Source organism: Pteropus medius, unplaced genomic scaffold (genome assembly GCF_902729225.1).
Source record: "Pteropus medius unplaced genomic scaffold, Ma_sr-lr_union100, whole genome shotgun sequence".
Taxonomy (NCBI): Eukaryota; Metazoa; Chordata; class Mammalia; order Chiroptera; family Pteropodidae; genus Pteropus; species Pteropus medius.
In genome coordinates, this window is record NW_024351730.1 from 16005430 (window position 1) to 16021738 (window position 16309).

The following is a 16309-nucleotide window of genomic DNA, read 5'->3' on the forward strand; positions in this document are numbered from 1 at the left end:
TAATTAAAACATATTCATTTCTAGATATATTGGTCTTGAATTCCTTATTTAGATAGGTTCCACAATAAGGAAAATATAAGTACAAAATTTGTTCTTTGAGGACAAACTATGAATCTTTTATAGATTTAAAACACATTATGGAGTATTAAAGTTTCCTAGAATCTTACATCAAATATTCTATTATAACTTTGTTCCAGCAGATGTCTCTGAACTGTTTTTGATTAAAAAAATTCTTGCTAAACTCTTCATCTTAGAAAAGGCTGACACAGAATATTTGATGAGAGCTGTCAAGTATTCTAAATAATTAGCAGAACAGATTAATTTATTTTCAGTTTTTTGACTACTTACACTGATGTCAACACTATCCAAAGTCATCACATAATCACTGTGCTGTGAAAATAAAGTCAAATGCATCATTAAATGTGTTGATAAGCAACTGTTAGTGTGAAAAGAGGGAAGTTTTCAAGGGAGAAAGAGCAGCTGCTTTCCCAGAAAAGGAGAGAGTAGAGAGAAAGCAAGAATGAGAGTAAGAGAATGGGAGAGCAAGAGAGAGAGAAGGGCAGATCTATTTATTGAACATGTGGTGTTCTTAGGAGGAAACTAAAAACATATCCTAATATGCAAATATCCTAATATGTGTAAGTATCCTAATAAGATTAGCATTTACATAGTGCATGTAAAATGTTAATTTGATATCAAAGTTGATTCCTGAGAACCCAATGAAGTCATTAAAGTATACAGTTTTATAATCATATTCAGAGTCTCACATTCTTATAGACTCTCTTTTTAAAATTAACTGCCCAAGATTCATTAGCTTGCATCCTGCAACTCATTTTCATCATCATTTGAAGTCTCAATTGAGAGATGATATTTTACTCCTGCTACTGTGTCAATCTGGAATCTTTTCAGAAATAAATTAAATCAAAATTACAAAGCCTTGTTGAACAAAATAATGTATGGTATATTAATTAGTTTCAAATTAACATTAGGCTGTCTTTGTCTTTTGCAGATATTAATTATAACTGAGGCTTCTTTGCTCAGGATTTTAAAAATCAAAATTATTGCTGTACTTCAAAAGAAAGAGGAAGGAAGAATGTTAACTAAGTGTTACGGTATGGACTAAAATCTTATTTCTGGGAGAAAAATTATGTCAGTGTCCTTTGCTAATCTGGTGCATTTAATATTAAAATTATTGCCTTTAAATTCAGTGTTTTATCTCACAAAATTAGATTATTTATTGGTGGTCAAAATTTTTTTCAAATACTAACCTTATTTGGATACTTAGTCTGACAGAGGCAATGTTGTATATTCAACAAATTATTTTTTTTCCCCCTGACATACAGAAAAACTACATTGTCTACTCTTCAGGACTGTCAGACAGGTCCATGTGACAGTTCGGGACATTTGAATATATATACTTATTCTATGCCCTAAAGTCTCCATAGAATTCTTCATGCTCTTGTTTAGCCTACCCACTTATTCTACATAGATACCACGGTCACCTCGGAGCCATGTGCTGATGATGGCAGATTGAAGTATAAGAGACACTTGTTCCTTCAGTAACAGCATGGAGCAGAGTCTTCATTTCCTCTTCCTCATCAGCCACAATGCACTGTGAGGTAAGTGAGTAATATATGTTTAAAAAAATACATATAATACATTGTGTAAAAAAACCTTTTAAATGTCTGGTTTCATCTACTGGTAGAGTAGCTCACATCAAATACTTTACTACAAGATTTCTAATTAAAACATATACAGACAGTAATTTGCTATTATTCCAAGTGATAATAGTATAATTGATCGGCTATACTTTAAAAATAAAACATTAATAATAATAGTAACAAATTTATGTATAACATTTACCCTTGCTAGAATTTATCAGACTTTCCTAAACAGAAAAACAAACATTAAAGCATTTTGATTTAATCAATAACAAAAATGAATTTCAGAGAAGAACTACTCCAAGGCCATATTTTGCAATAAGGAATACCTTGTTTTATTGCACTTTGCTTTATTGTGCTTCACAGATATAGTATATTTTTTGCAAATTGAAGCTTTATGGCAACCCTGCACCAAGTGAGTTTATCATCACCAGTTTTGCTCACTTCATGTCTCTGTGTCCCACATTGGTAATTCTCTCAATATTTCAATTTTTTTCATTATTATTATATTTTTTATAGTGATCTGTGATTACTGATCTTTGATATTATTATTATAATTGATTTGGGGTGCCACAAACTATGCCCACATACAATGGTGAACTTAATACATGAATGTTGTGTGTGTTTTGAAAGCTCCACTAACTCGCTGTTTCCCCATCTCTCTCCCTGTCCTCTAGCCTCCTTATTTTCAGAGATACGATAATGTTGAAATTAGGCCAATTATTAACCCAACAATGGCCTATAAGTGTTCAAGTGAAGGGAAGAGTTACACATCTCTCACTTTAAATTAAAATCTAGAAATGATTAAGCTTCATGAGGAAGGAGTGTTGAAAGCGAAATAGGCCCCAAACTAAGTCTTTTGCACCAGTTAGTCAAGTTGTGGATACTAAGGAAAAATTCTTGAAAGAAATTAAACATGCTATTCCACTGAACACACTAATAATAAGAAAGCAAAACAGCCTTATTGCTGATGTGGAGAAAATATTAGTAATCTAGATAGAAGATCAAACCAACCAAAGCTTAATCAAGAGCAAGGGCCTAACTCTCTTCAATTCTATGAAGGCTGAGAAAGATGAGGATGCTGTAGAGGAAAAGTTTGGTTCATAATGTTTAAGGAAAGAAGCCATCTCCGTAACATAAAAGTGAAGGCGAAGCAGCAAGTATTGAAGAGCCAACTAAGATAATTAATAAATGTGCTACACTAAACAACAGATTTTCAATATAGACAAACTGATCTTATATTGGAAGACTATGCCATCTAGGACTGGCATAGCTACAGAGGAGAGTTCAACACCTGGCTTCAAAGCTTCAAAGAACAGTCTGACTGTTTTGTTAAGGGCCAATACAGCTGGAGAGTTTGAATTAAGTCAATGCTCATTTACCATTCCAAAAATGCTAAATCAACTCTGCCTGTGCTTTTAAATGGAAGAGCAAAGCCTGGAAGACAACACATTTGTTTACAACATGGTTTATTGAATATTTTAAGCTCACAGTTGATATCTACTGCTCCAAAAAAAAGTTCACTTTCAAAATATTACTGTTCATTGACAATGTAGCTGGTCACCTAAGTATTCTGATGGAGTTGTACAATGAGATCCATGTTGTTTTCATGCCTGCTAGCACAATATCCATTCTGCAGTCTGTGGATAAAAAATAATTATAACTTTCAAGCCTCATTACTTAAAAAAGGCATTTTGTAAGGTTATAGTTGACATAGATAGTGATTCCTCTGATAGATCTGGGCAAAGTGAATTGGAAACCTGGAAAGAGTTCACCATTCTAGATGCCATTAAAAGCATTTGTGATTCAATAGAAAAAAAAGTCAAAATATCCACAGTAACGAGAGTTGGGAAGAAGTTGATTCCAACCCTTGTGAATAACTTTGAGGGATTCAAGACTTCAGTAGAGGAAGTAACTGCAGATGTGGTAAAAGTAGCCAGAGAACTTGAATTAGAAAGGAAGCCTGTAGATGTGACCGAATTGCTGCAACCTCATGATAAAATTGTTTTTTTTTTGGTGAGGCAACTCTTGGTTGACTTCCCAGATTACAAGGACCTTGTCAGTTTACAATCCCTTATTTCTTATTTTTTACATCTACAGCACCTGGTCTTCCAAGGTGGTCTCCCATCCAAGTACTAACCAGTCCCAACCCTGCTTAGCTTCTGAGATCAGTTGAGATTGGGCTTGTTCAGGGTGGCATGGCTGCAGACTCATGATAAAACTCAAATGATGAGTTTCTTATGGACGAGCAAAGAAAGTAGTTTCATAATATGTGGCATGATATTTAGGAATGCAACTCTTATAGGGCAAAAAAGAAGTTCCCAGGTCTACTTTGCTGTGAATGCTAAGAAAATAGCAAGAAAATCTAAAATGAGATAAGGGATCGTTAAGTATTCAGCCTTACTTAAGCATGTTTAAACCCTGAGTTATAAAAATTATAAAATGACCAAGACATGGATATTTGGTTGGCAAAAGTGATTCACATAGAACAAATAACTGTTTAAGTCACATTGTGTGAACTATTCAATTCTCAGAAAAATAAAAAGTCAAATATCCTCCTGTGACTCATCTAACATAACCAACATTTTCTAGTCTGACTCTAAAACCTCTTTTGTTTTACTAGGTGACACATTGTATGTTGCATAGATGACACAATATTTATTTTGTCCAAATATAGCTATTCTATAATTGTCAACCAAGCAAGAGAATTTTCTGGGTAGGTAAGGCAGGAGTCAAGGATGTTAAGATGTAATATTACCAATAGTTCTAAACTCAAGAGATGACTTTTTGGACACTACACTAAATTTCATTTTTATCCAAATTATCTTTCTCTAGTATTTTCTTTTTGATAAACACTCTTTTTTTTCTTCTTAAAGTTCAATATACCAAGAAAGAAAAAAATACTGGTAATTATATAAACTTCATATATCAAGAAAGTAAAAGATACATTCCTCTCATTTTTTTTAACAAGAACTGCTTCTTTTGAACAAAGTGTTTAGGCAACGATAAGACTGATTTTAAGAATGCAGAAGTAACTTTGTTATTACTACCTCTTTCCCATATCCTTTCTAATATTTTAAATTCCAAAGAAAGATATTTTCAGTACTTTCATAGGATATTTCTCAGTATTCCACAGAGAAAGTTAAATAATGTGGTTAAAATAATGTGAGAAATATTTAGTTATACCAAATAGCAAGGCTCTTTGCCATTGGCATTCTGATAGGCTTTACAATGCTAGTCTCATTGTGAGTCTTTGATGGAAAATGTAGCATCAATGTTTTTCCGTGGCACTTTAACCTGAAATTTGTTCTTTCCACCTAGCACATCACAATTTGGGGGAAACAATAACATGGTTTTATTAAAATTATACATCAAATAATATTTGACTTCAGTATGTATGACATCTCTGTCCTACCTCAGAACATAGAGATCTACTGGGTGTGATGAACAAATACCCAGAGAAATTTAAAAAAACAAAGAAACTGGGTTTGGCACTGGCTGACCAATGTCATCTAAATGTCATCTAAATTACTTTTTAAAGCTCTTTCAAAAAACCCTTAAGTGTGGGATTTTGCACTAACATTATAGGGTCAAGGTAAAGGTTGTGCCCTGCTCAGAACCAGTGGGACTCAAGGTTTAAAGGTGATGCAGGGCAGCTTGTCCGTTGTATTAAGCCAGGAACCAAGGCCAAGGCCCCCAAGACCAGGTCTGAAGCAAAAGTGTCTGTTGTGCAAAACCTGACAAGGGAATCTCTTCCCAACAAATTTTAATAGGATGTGAGCTGGAGTCCTCCACCACTGTACTCACTAGGGCAGACACACAAGCATATGTAAGAGGTGATCTTAAGAGGTGTGACTGCGTGAGCTTGTGCATATGTGGTTATGGATGGTACACGTGAGACACTGTATAGCATTTCCAGTCCAGGCATAGTTGCCCCTCCAACCATTGCCAGTCTCAGTAAGACTGACCAGAAACAGTTGAGCTCAGCATGTTTTTAAATGAAGGAGGAGAGTTGGGATGAGTTGGCCAAGGGGTCCCATGAGTATGTTGTGACCATGTGCTAAAGAACCAAATATGTATTACTTGCCTTTGGATAACACATAACCACACATCTATTTAATTGCTGTATGGCTTTTAATTATTAAAATTAACATTATTTTGAGCATATAATGAAAAAATGTTCCTCAAAAAAGTAAGGTGGATGTTGATCATCAATAGCACAAAAGATAGAGATGTTGGAAATAATTTCACGGTTCACTCAATAAGAATATGAGGACAAAGTTGATCTACATTCATGTATCCACAGATAGGTGAAGGGTCTCAGGAATGTTTCCAGCTCCTTCCTTGATCTGTAAGCAATTTGTCTTCCCATGTTTGCCCATGGAATTACTCGAGTGGCACCATCATTTTCCATGTGGTACATTAACTGTTGCAAGCCAAACTCTGGATTTCCTTTTAAACATTCTTTTAGGTCTACTATTCCCTCACCATAGCTCTCAGTATGGAACGAGCAGGACAAGAGTCCTACTTGAATGTGGTTATCTTCTGAAAAAATGTAAATGTCCCCAAGATTTCAGACAACACAAAAGCTCTTGTAGGCAGTCCTGGCTGCCCAGATTATGCTATTTCCATTTATATGGGTCAAGGAGACTTTGATAGTCTCCTTTTATCCTGTACTAATGAGAGCTGAATAGTGGTAAACAAATTCCACCTCAGAGCTAGTGTTTTCTATCACCTGGCTCTTCCTTTCATTGTTGTTTCTTTTAGAAAAAGGGGCTGAAATGAATGGGTATTGTTACCCATATAAGAAAGACCCTAGTAGCAATGTCATTTTCTAATGAGGGTGTTTAGATCTTGTAATACAAAGAGTTGTTTGATGACTTTCATCCTATGACACACCTGATTGTATGTCATAGGCATCAATTAAAATGGTGACTCACTGAAGTCTACCCAGTGTGTGTGTGGGGGGGGTGAGGAGTGGAGATGCCTTGGTTAGATTTAATATGAGCAGAACCTTTTATATATTAATAAGCTGAATCAGCGAAATTCGCTCAAATTCCAAAAATGTGCTGTGGAATGTTATCTCTATTTAGTCCAGAGTTGGGTCAAGAAAGGTAATACTCTGATGAACAACATTGGCTAATGCATTAGATGCCATCTTGTTATCTTTAAGGACTTTGCTAGAAAGCTCTACTGTTTGGGGGTTTTGTTGTTGTTGTTATAGTTCATTTTCTGTTGGACACAGTCTCAAGATAATCTTCCTCCCTAACTCATTAATAAACTCATTGACTTCTTTAAACATATTTTTCTCCAAGCCTAAAAACTTTTTCTACATATTCTCTTTCATAACTTTCTGTGCTAGTATATCACCCAGGATCTTGAAATTAACAGCAAAGTTCTTGTTTTTTTTCTTTCTGCTTCTTTTCTTCTATGAGCACCTGGAAGATGGCTTCTTTCTGTCTGCATACCCGGGAGATGTTGGTAGCTTTCTCAGACACAAAGAACAGCTAGAACAGATAGAACAGCAAAGAACAGATACAGAATATCTAACATTTCTGAACCTTGCTTTCAGTTGCAGCCGCTGATGGAATTGGCACCTACCCTCCAGACCTTAAGAGTTCTGGAGACTAGAATTCCAAGATTATGGTGTCAGCAGGTTTGGTTTCCACTGAAACCACACTCCTTGGCTTGCAGATAGTAACCATCTTGCTGTGTCTTTATATGGCCTTTCCTCTGTGCATGCCTTTTTAACTGTTTTTTGTTTTGTTTCGTTCTTTGCTTTTTTATTTTATTAATTATAAAAGTAACTTTCCAGCCCAAATTCAGATATCGGTGGAAGAAAAATAACAAAAGAAAAATCTTCAAATCATATAATAAAAACCTGAGAGTACAGGCTAAGTGTGTGTGTTTCAGGGGAGGAAGACAGATAGATGACCGGCCATCAAGGATAAAATAAAAGTGTTGAAATTGTCCTTACTAATAAAAGAATATCATAATTCTCATAGTTTTCATGATTTCTATAAACATTCTATAAATTAAATACTTTAAAAAGGTTTATAAGTTTTCGTAGTGCTTCCAAAATTTTGAGAGTTTGGAACTGTATAAATTCACAAAAAGATAATTAAAAATGAGCAAATTATTTCCTTCTAAATCATCACAAAAATCTTATGTTTGCTAATATACAGTAATTTCTTATTTATAGAGAAGTTGAGTGTGATCTTTATTTTAAAAATTTGTTATTAATAATCTGTATATTATTTTAATTTAGTTTTTGGTATTTTTCAATAGATTGCAAAGTTCTTATGGAAAGCCAGGAAACGTAAATAAAATAGATAAGCTATGGTTTTTTTTATTCTAGTTCTCCATGATCTAGATTTTCTTATATTGTCTTATTTTTATTTATTTCTTTGATTCAAAACATATTAACAAAAAATAATGCTTCAACAGAGTTTTAACTACCAGGTAAAGGAAATCTGGAGTACTTGAAGTTTTCTTATTTCATCATTTAAACAGATGGATCAAATTGATTATTTTTTTGTTAAATTTGTACAGAATTGAGATATTTTCCAAAATTATGCCAAAATAATTATTAACTTGAAACAAGTTATAAATTTTAAAAGAACGTTCTGAGGACTTACCAGAATTAATATATTTTTTTCTTAATAGTAAAACTATTTTTTAGTAAATATGGCAGGAAGAGAGAATAAATCAATATACTACCAACCATATCAAAAACTGTTTAACCAATAGTTTAAAAGAAAAAGAAAAATTGTCAAGTAATAACCATTTTTTAAAAAACGTAACATTATAAAAAACTAAGGAAATATTTATACATTATCAAATTTCTTCATTTGGGATTTCCTCAGGTTGTTGTGAATTTAACAATTTCTATGTTTTTTTCTCTATTAGTTTTGAGATGATGTTCTTTTCTTGAACACTGTGGAGATACTGGTTTTAGTAGATAATATTATGAAATTAATTTCAGAGAGTTCCAGTGTCACTGGTGTGTGGTAGATGGAATTATTTTACAACATTAAAAATATATGAGATAGTCAAGATAAATAATTTAAAATATGCTTATATTAGTCTAATTTTAGCATTTTTTATAACAGGTGCAAATAAATGAAAGAAAATATTATTTGTACATTATATATATTTTGGTCTCAAATTTATAAATAAAATATACAGGAGATTAATTACTATAACAATTAATTTTGTAAAAATTTTCTTATTCCAATAGAGATTGAAAGAGTAAATAGGGCTATTGTAAAAAAAGTATTTTTTACTTAAAAAATAAGTAATGATATAAAATAATAAACAAACTATTGCTTACTGTGATGAATGTTAAATATTATTACCTAGAAAAATTAATTCTGGATATAAATTATATATTCTAAGTTATGATCAAGAATCTGCTAATGACTTGAATAGAATATCAAGTACCATGTCTGGGGAAATAGAAAAATATACTATTTTTAAAAATCCTAAAAAACAAGTCACATGTTTTAAAATGGATTAAGGAGGAACTAGGCAAAGAATAAAACATGCTTTGTGTATAAAATTAAATATTCTAATTTGGTGTGCTTTCCTAAGGAAAGTTATAATATGCTAAATATATCATTAAGACACGTAAAATCACACATATTAATACTGTCCAAATTATAAGACTGTAACTCTCACAAAAAATAGCTGTATATGTCATTTCAAAATTTCAAACATTTTAATAAACATCTCTTCAATATTCCTAATTACAGATGATTGCTAAGAAAACAAAGGCCAATTAAATTAATCAATTAAAAAACAATAAATTTGACTTGAAATTTAAGACATCTAAATTGTCACTGAATAAAATTAGCATAATTATAATCAGCTTTACTTCTCTCTGGCTAGGTATCCTAATCAGAATAAAAAAAAGATTGCTTTGTACCAACTTTCAAGGTTCTTAGAAAGGTTGTAAACATTTGGCATACACGATCACAGAAATTTGATGAAGGAATATAAACCATTAAATTATTTACTTATTCTCTAAATTAACAAAATTAATATATTATATAAATAAAAGGACAAATATAGAAGTTATTTAAATATAGAAGTAATATAAAATAATGTTAAGGACTTGCACTGAATCATAAAAGCATTAGCAGTAATAAGAAACTAAAATATTATTTTAGTTTCTTATTCTTTGTTTCATTGTAAATTCAAAAGCCAGCAAAAAAAACCACAATATAGAGAAGAGGAAGTAAAAAAGTATTACACAAAAAAGTATATAAAAATATTTGATTAATCCATATTATTATAAAATTTGTTAACACATACATATACATTTAGTCCCAACAGAAATAATCTTAGTATAAATTAAGTGCTATCACTTAATAGCTATTAGGTGATACGGGGAAATACTATTGCTAGAATAAAAGGATTATAAAACAAACTGTATATTATGAAATTTAACAGGCTAATTAGATAAAAACATAATGCTTGGAAATAGTAACTTTATTTTATTAGCATTTTATGTGAAAAATATGATTGCAGAGTTATTGATATGTTTGAGAGTATAACAATCTTCTTAGGGCAAAGGAACATGATATGACTCAAAAGACACAAAAAAGTTATATTTTGAGTTAAATTTAGTCAGATAATAAAAGCCTTTGACTGTCATGCAAAGAAGTTTTTACTTCCTTCTGAAGGCAATGAGAAACACAGAACTATTTCGATGACTTAAAATATCCATTTAAAAATCTGAAAAATAACTTCTGCATGTGGGTGTTTAATACATTGCAGCAGTAAAGGAAATGGGTAGATACGTCTTCTAAAAGAATAGGGCATTAACGTAAATCTGACTTGGGTAAAGTTAACAAATTTAGAATAACTGAAAACTAATCGTAAAAGTGCATATATTTCTGCTCAAAGCTCCATTTATTAATTCATCAAATACTTGAGTAGCTACTTTGTTTTTGAAAACATGCAATGTGTTGAAGATACAAGAAGGAGACAGCACTTCCCTTGTCTCAGATTTGCTTACAGAAAAAAGGGAAAAATAATTTCCTAATTGTAATTGTGTTGACACTGGGAAAATTCTGGTTAAGCACTATACCTAAGTAGCTTTCTTGTGTAATTAAATGATGTTAATTAATTTGACTAAAAATACAGAATATTTGATGACTCATAGGGGCCCTTTGCAGTGTACTCTTTTCCTAGAAAAGTTACCATGTTTCCTATGATAAGGAAATATTTCTACATCCTAAGAATAAAATACTAGCTCTCCAATGGTGCAAGAATAGGAAGAAGATACTTCAAATGACAATAGCAATAATAATAACTCAATCATTAATAATGCTATAAAACAATATATCTCAAATCATTTGCTCTTGAGAACTCTTTGCAACTTCAGTGTTGAGTGTCCAAACAAATTTTATTCATATAGTAGCTCTGTTAAAATGTATAGTATTAAAAATTAAATCTGAAAAAAGTTATTAATTCATTTGAAATATTAATAGACTCATTTCATACTTTATTAAAATATTATACTTTCCAGAAGTAACAAAAAGTAGTGACAAGAATGACATTGTTTTATATTTCAGCAAATTTTCTTAGTAATTGGCTTAATAAAGGCTGCTGAATTCATGTCTTCTTGTATTCAGTCTTTGATAATATCACTCAACTTGAAGCCTTTTGAAAAATCTACTATGCAGTCATGAGAGAATGTGAGTAAAAAATAACTATCATGACAATGGTTTTGACCTCTGAAGTCCTTGGAAGTTTCTCTGGAGTTGAACTTTAGATCCATTACTATAAAAAATAACATAATAATACTATAAAAGGGAACATTGACTTTCAGGAGATTAATTAATTGTTTTGTAGCCTTGATAGAGACAGAAAAGATGAATCTATTCAGAACTAGTCAATGCCAGCTGATATCTTGGACTACCTCATGTTACTTGTCACTACATTTTCAAATTCCATACTTAATATTGACTGAAGTGAGGGCATAATTCATTAGTCTCATCCAAGAATCCTCTTTAAGAAATTTCCCTACATCAATGGACATAGTTAAATATAAGTTTGATTACCACACGATAGCCTATTTTCTTCTTATAAAGGTAATTAAGATTATAGGGGCAGAATTTGAGGCTTAGCACAGTGACTAGCTGGCTATAATCTGCCACAAGTTTCTTATTTTTCTGGGTGTATAGTGAGTACAGATTTGTGAAAATCATTCTCTAAAGTACACTTCCCCAAAAAGTTTTACAATAGAATCCAAAAAATACCATTTTTTTTTATTAATTAATGATGATGTTAATTATTTTTGAAACTCTTGTCTCTCATTTTCATGGAATTATTAGTAAAAATTATGCAACCACACTGGTATGTATTATAGTTATCTATCATTCAGCTATTTCTCATGCATGCTAATTAATGATGAATTTTCTTAATAACTTTTGAGTGGCTGTAGTTTCGGCATTATGTGTTTTTACATTTGTGTATGCCTACTAGTTCTACTAATATGTTAACTTTATTAAGTATATCATTCAACTAAGAAAGGATCGATCTATTAACCAAGACTAAAAATAACCAAGATTATAGCAGGATTAGATACAGTACCAATTGTAATAAATTAAAATATTTAAAGGACAAAGTATAATTGCTATTCACATTTTGATAAATGCAATTTTTGCATTCATATCAATCAGAAGAATGCTGATATCTCTGGACTAGCAAAAGCTGAATATTTGAGACAAATTATTCCTAGAAACAATAATATGAGTTAAAACTTCTTAATGATATATGGGGATAATTAAGCCTATTTTAAATAATTTCATTAGTAATATAAAATGACTCCTGTTCATTTCTTTCCTACTACATAATTAAATATTATTGAGTTAGGTCCTGACATTTTATTCAGAATTATGTTTCTGGCATTTAAGTATTCAGCTCTAAATGTTAAGGATGCCAATTATATAAGCATCCATCCTTTTCACTATGGTCTCCCATCAAACATTAATGGTAGAAGTGTTAATTCATTTCAAGCAGTCTCAAATATCTGCCTTGAAGACGGTTGATACTCTACAAGTACTCTGACAACCTCTGATAAGTAATCACTCTTAAAAATATTTCAGTAAATTCAACTCATACCTAGAGGCATTTTAAATTATACATCATTAAAAAGTAATGTTTTCTCAAATGATGAGGTCATGCCAGAAAGCAAAACTACACTCTATTTTTATCTGAGACATACTCACTCCAATAAAAATGTTATAACTTACACTTCAAACCAGGAAAGATAAGTTGTGCTACACTGAGAGACATGTAGCAATCAAGGTAAATTGTTATTTATACCAACAGTAAATCAATACTATGGTCCATTTGTGTGAAGAGTATAATTTGGGACAAAAATATAGTCACAAATTGGATGTTAAACTGTTTCTACCTAACATTCTGTCCTGATAGTTAAGCAATTTTCTTCTCCTTTTAGATAGATATTTTTTAAATATGAAGGTGGTATATACTCTGAAATTAAAGATAATCTTTATAAAACAATTGTTCTGGATTATTGGATGTCCATAAGAAAAAACTGGTAGCATTAACAAAATCAATTTTAGATATACTGATTTAAATGAAAGGCAAAACAGTAAAAATACTGTAAGAAAATATAGGAGACTATTTTTAGACAAATTTTTTTTAAAGGTCATAGAAATAGAAAATAATACATTTGGTTACACTAAAATTAAGAAACTGTGTTTATTAAGACACTATTAATAGAATAAAAAGACCAAATACAGAGTGGGTAAAAGTATTTTCAATATGTACATCCCCCCAAAATTTATACCTAGAATATAAAAACCAAAAGGAAGACAACTCAATAGGATAAAAAGATAGGTACCTCATCAATACCAAAAAACAAAACATTACACACAAAATTAGTCATTAGGAAAATATAAATTATAATCAAAATACAATACTATTACACACTGTGAGAATGGCTAAAGTTTTTTAAAAGACAGAAAATTCAATTGTTGGTCAGAATGTGGAGCAAAGATATTCTTATGCACATTTGGTGAAAGTTTAACTTTTATAACCAATTTGGAAAGCTTTTTGGAAGCATCTATTGAGTTTAACATATGAATATTATTTAACAAGCAATTGCATTCTTTGTTATAATTGAAGAGATCTTATGGATGTTTGTCATTACATATGAATGAAAAACATGAATAACAAGACTCATTGTAGGAAGCAAAAACAGGAAACAATGCAAATTTTATCAACAATAGAATAGATAATAACATGCAGTAAATTCATACAATGAACGTTTATGTAACAATAAGAATGAACAAATTACTGACACATGTAACAACAGGGACAAAACTCAAAATATGTGAAAAAATAGAGATTAGATACATAAAATAAAAGCCATATGCTTTCTTTGATATAAAATTCAAAACACAAGCAAAATCAATATTTGTGTTAAAAGTCACCATAGCGAATACCCTTTTTGAATAAGAGGTGATAACAGGAAAGGGTAGTCTGAGTACTTCTGGATTGCTGTTAAGTTGTAGTTCTTGATTTGGGTGTGTGCAATGATGATTGAATGGACAATCAAAATGCAGAATATGATTTCAATGCAACATTATTCAGCTTTAAAAAGGAAGGAAATTTTGACACAGACTATAGCATGGATGAACCTTAAAGTTATTATGCTAAGTAAAATAAATCAGTCACAAAAGAACAATTATTTTATAATTTTGCTTGTATGAATTTCCTAGAGTAGTGAAATCATAGAGATAGAAATTTAAATGGTGGTTGCGAGGAGCTAGGATGATTCTTAACTTATTTTTTAACTCTAAAAGTTTAAGTTTAAGAACTGAAAGAAGGAAAATATGGGTGCCAAAAAATAATAAAATGGAAGAGTGGTAGGTATGGCTGTAAAGGTAAGCAAAGACCTGACTATTTGAAATCCTGTAAGATTGTTTAAGGATTTTGAAATATCTTCTAAGAGCAATATGGAATCCCTGTAAGATTTTAAGTAAAGAAGTTGAAAGACAAGTTTTGTATTTTATGAGATTACTTCAATACAATGATAAGTAATATCAACACTCTCAATGCAAATATAAGTAAGCATTTATATGGGTAAACTGGTAGAATACTTATTTGGCATAGGCAAAGTAAGATGTAATCTTAATATGGTGTTAGCAGTTAGCAAAGAAAAAAAAGTGAGTGATTCAAGAGAAATTTAAAACGAATTTAATTGTAAATTTATATAATTAAGTTTATATGAAAAAAGTCCTCTAGAATGAATCTTTAGATTTTTAGTCTGAGAAAAGAAGTGTGATAATGACATTGATTTTCACTGGGAATACTAGAACAATGATAGTAGGAGGTTAGATCACAAATTCTCCCTCTTTTAGGCACATTTGTTTAAGGTATTTGTAAGAGATTCAATGGAGAAATAAGTTATTTAGTAGTTATATAAATTTGAAGTTCAGAAGTGTTGTCTGGCTTGGAAATAAATATAGGTGGGGATTTCAGTAGTAGATGGCAATTAAAAAGATAAAAAAGTGGAGGAATTGGAGTAAATTTTTAGTTTTACGTATATATGGTAACACAACTGACAATTTTATATTTCAGTTTTTACAGGTGACTTCACATATTGACAAATTCAATATATTAAAATCCTTATTAGCAAAACAATGATATTTTGTAGTCTCATTAGTGCCTCTACTTTTCTTGAGGCTGTCATATGAAAGATATAAAGTTAGATTTTTAACAATGTTCAATTTTTGGAAAGCATTAAAAGATGTTACATGAGAACGAATAATAAAAGTTTAAGATGTAGTTTCCATATTAAATAATAGTTCCATTGTGCATAATTGGAGATTTATAGAGCAATGACTTTGCACATTGCTAATGCTAAGATTGCATCAACTTTTGAATATGAAGATAAATAACCACGACTGTGAGGACAAGAGCATGCATCAAACATCCCAACAATACATCTCACTGAAACACAATTAATCTTCCACATACCGATGGTGTTTAAAGCTGAATCATTGTTGAAATTATCTTGTCCTGTGGGATAGTTCACTAAATGGTAATGTGTTCATAAAGTCAGTTTCTAGATAATATACTGAAGATTTAGCATTTGTAATTCCACCTATTTTGCTAGATTAGACAAATTTTTATACTAAAGATTATTTGATTTTTATAAAAAATATATAGAATAAACATTCATTTAAAAATGAAGGCAAATATAATGTATTGGGAAATGGGATACTACTTTAAACTAACAATTTAGTGTTTTCTTTCCTGGTGGAGGTATTTTGTAATGGAGAGGCCACCTTGTGGACATGGAGCTCCAAAACCCTCAGTACTAAAATGTCTCCCGTAACATTAAACTGTGTGATGAGAAATCCTTCATATCTATCTACTTATTTTTTGTTATAATTTATCATATTGTAAAATTATTTGATTTGCATAGTGAAAAAGGAAACTCATTTCAGGTATGAAAGCTGCAATTAAATGTCCTTTTTCCATAGGTACCAGTTTCCCAGGGGATTAACTATGAAAAGTTTCTTTTACATTTTATTGAAGCATATGTGCATTCATTCTTCTTTTTAAAGAAAATCATGTTTATAATATATATTACTTTAATA

General features: G+C 30.9%; 2 pseudogenes; both read right to left on the reverse strand.

Moving 5' to 3' along the window:
• Positions 1-1498: 1498 nt before the first annotated feature.
• Positions 1499-16309, reverse strand: part of LOC120588136 (inositol polyphosphate 1-phosphatase-like) — a 74404-nt pseudogene continuing 59593 nt past the window's right edge.
• On the reverse strand, positions 3753-3871 carry LOC120588516 (uncharacterized; annotated as a pseudogene).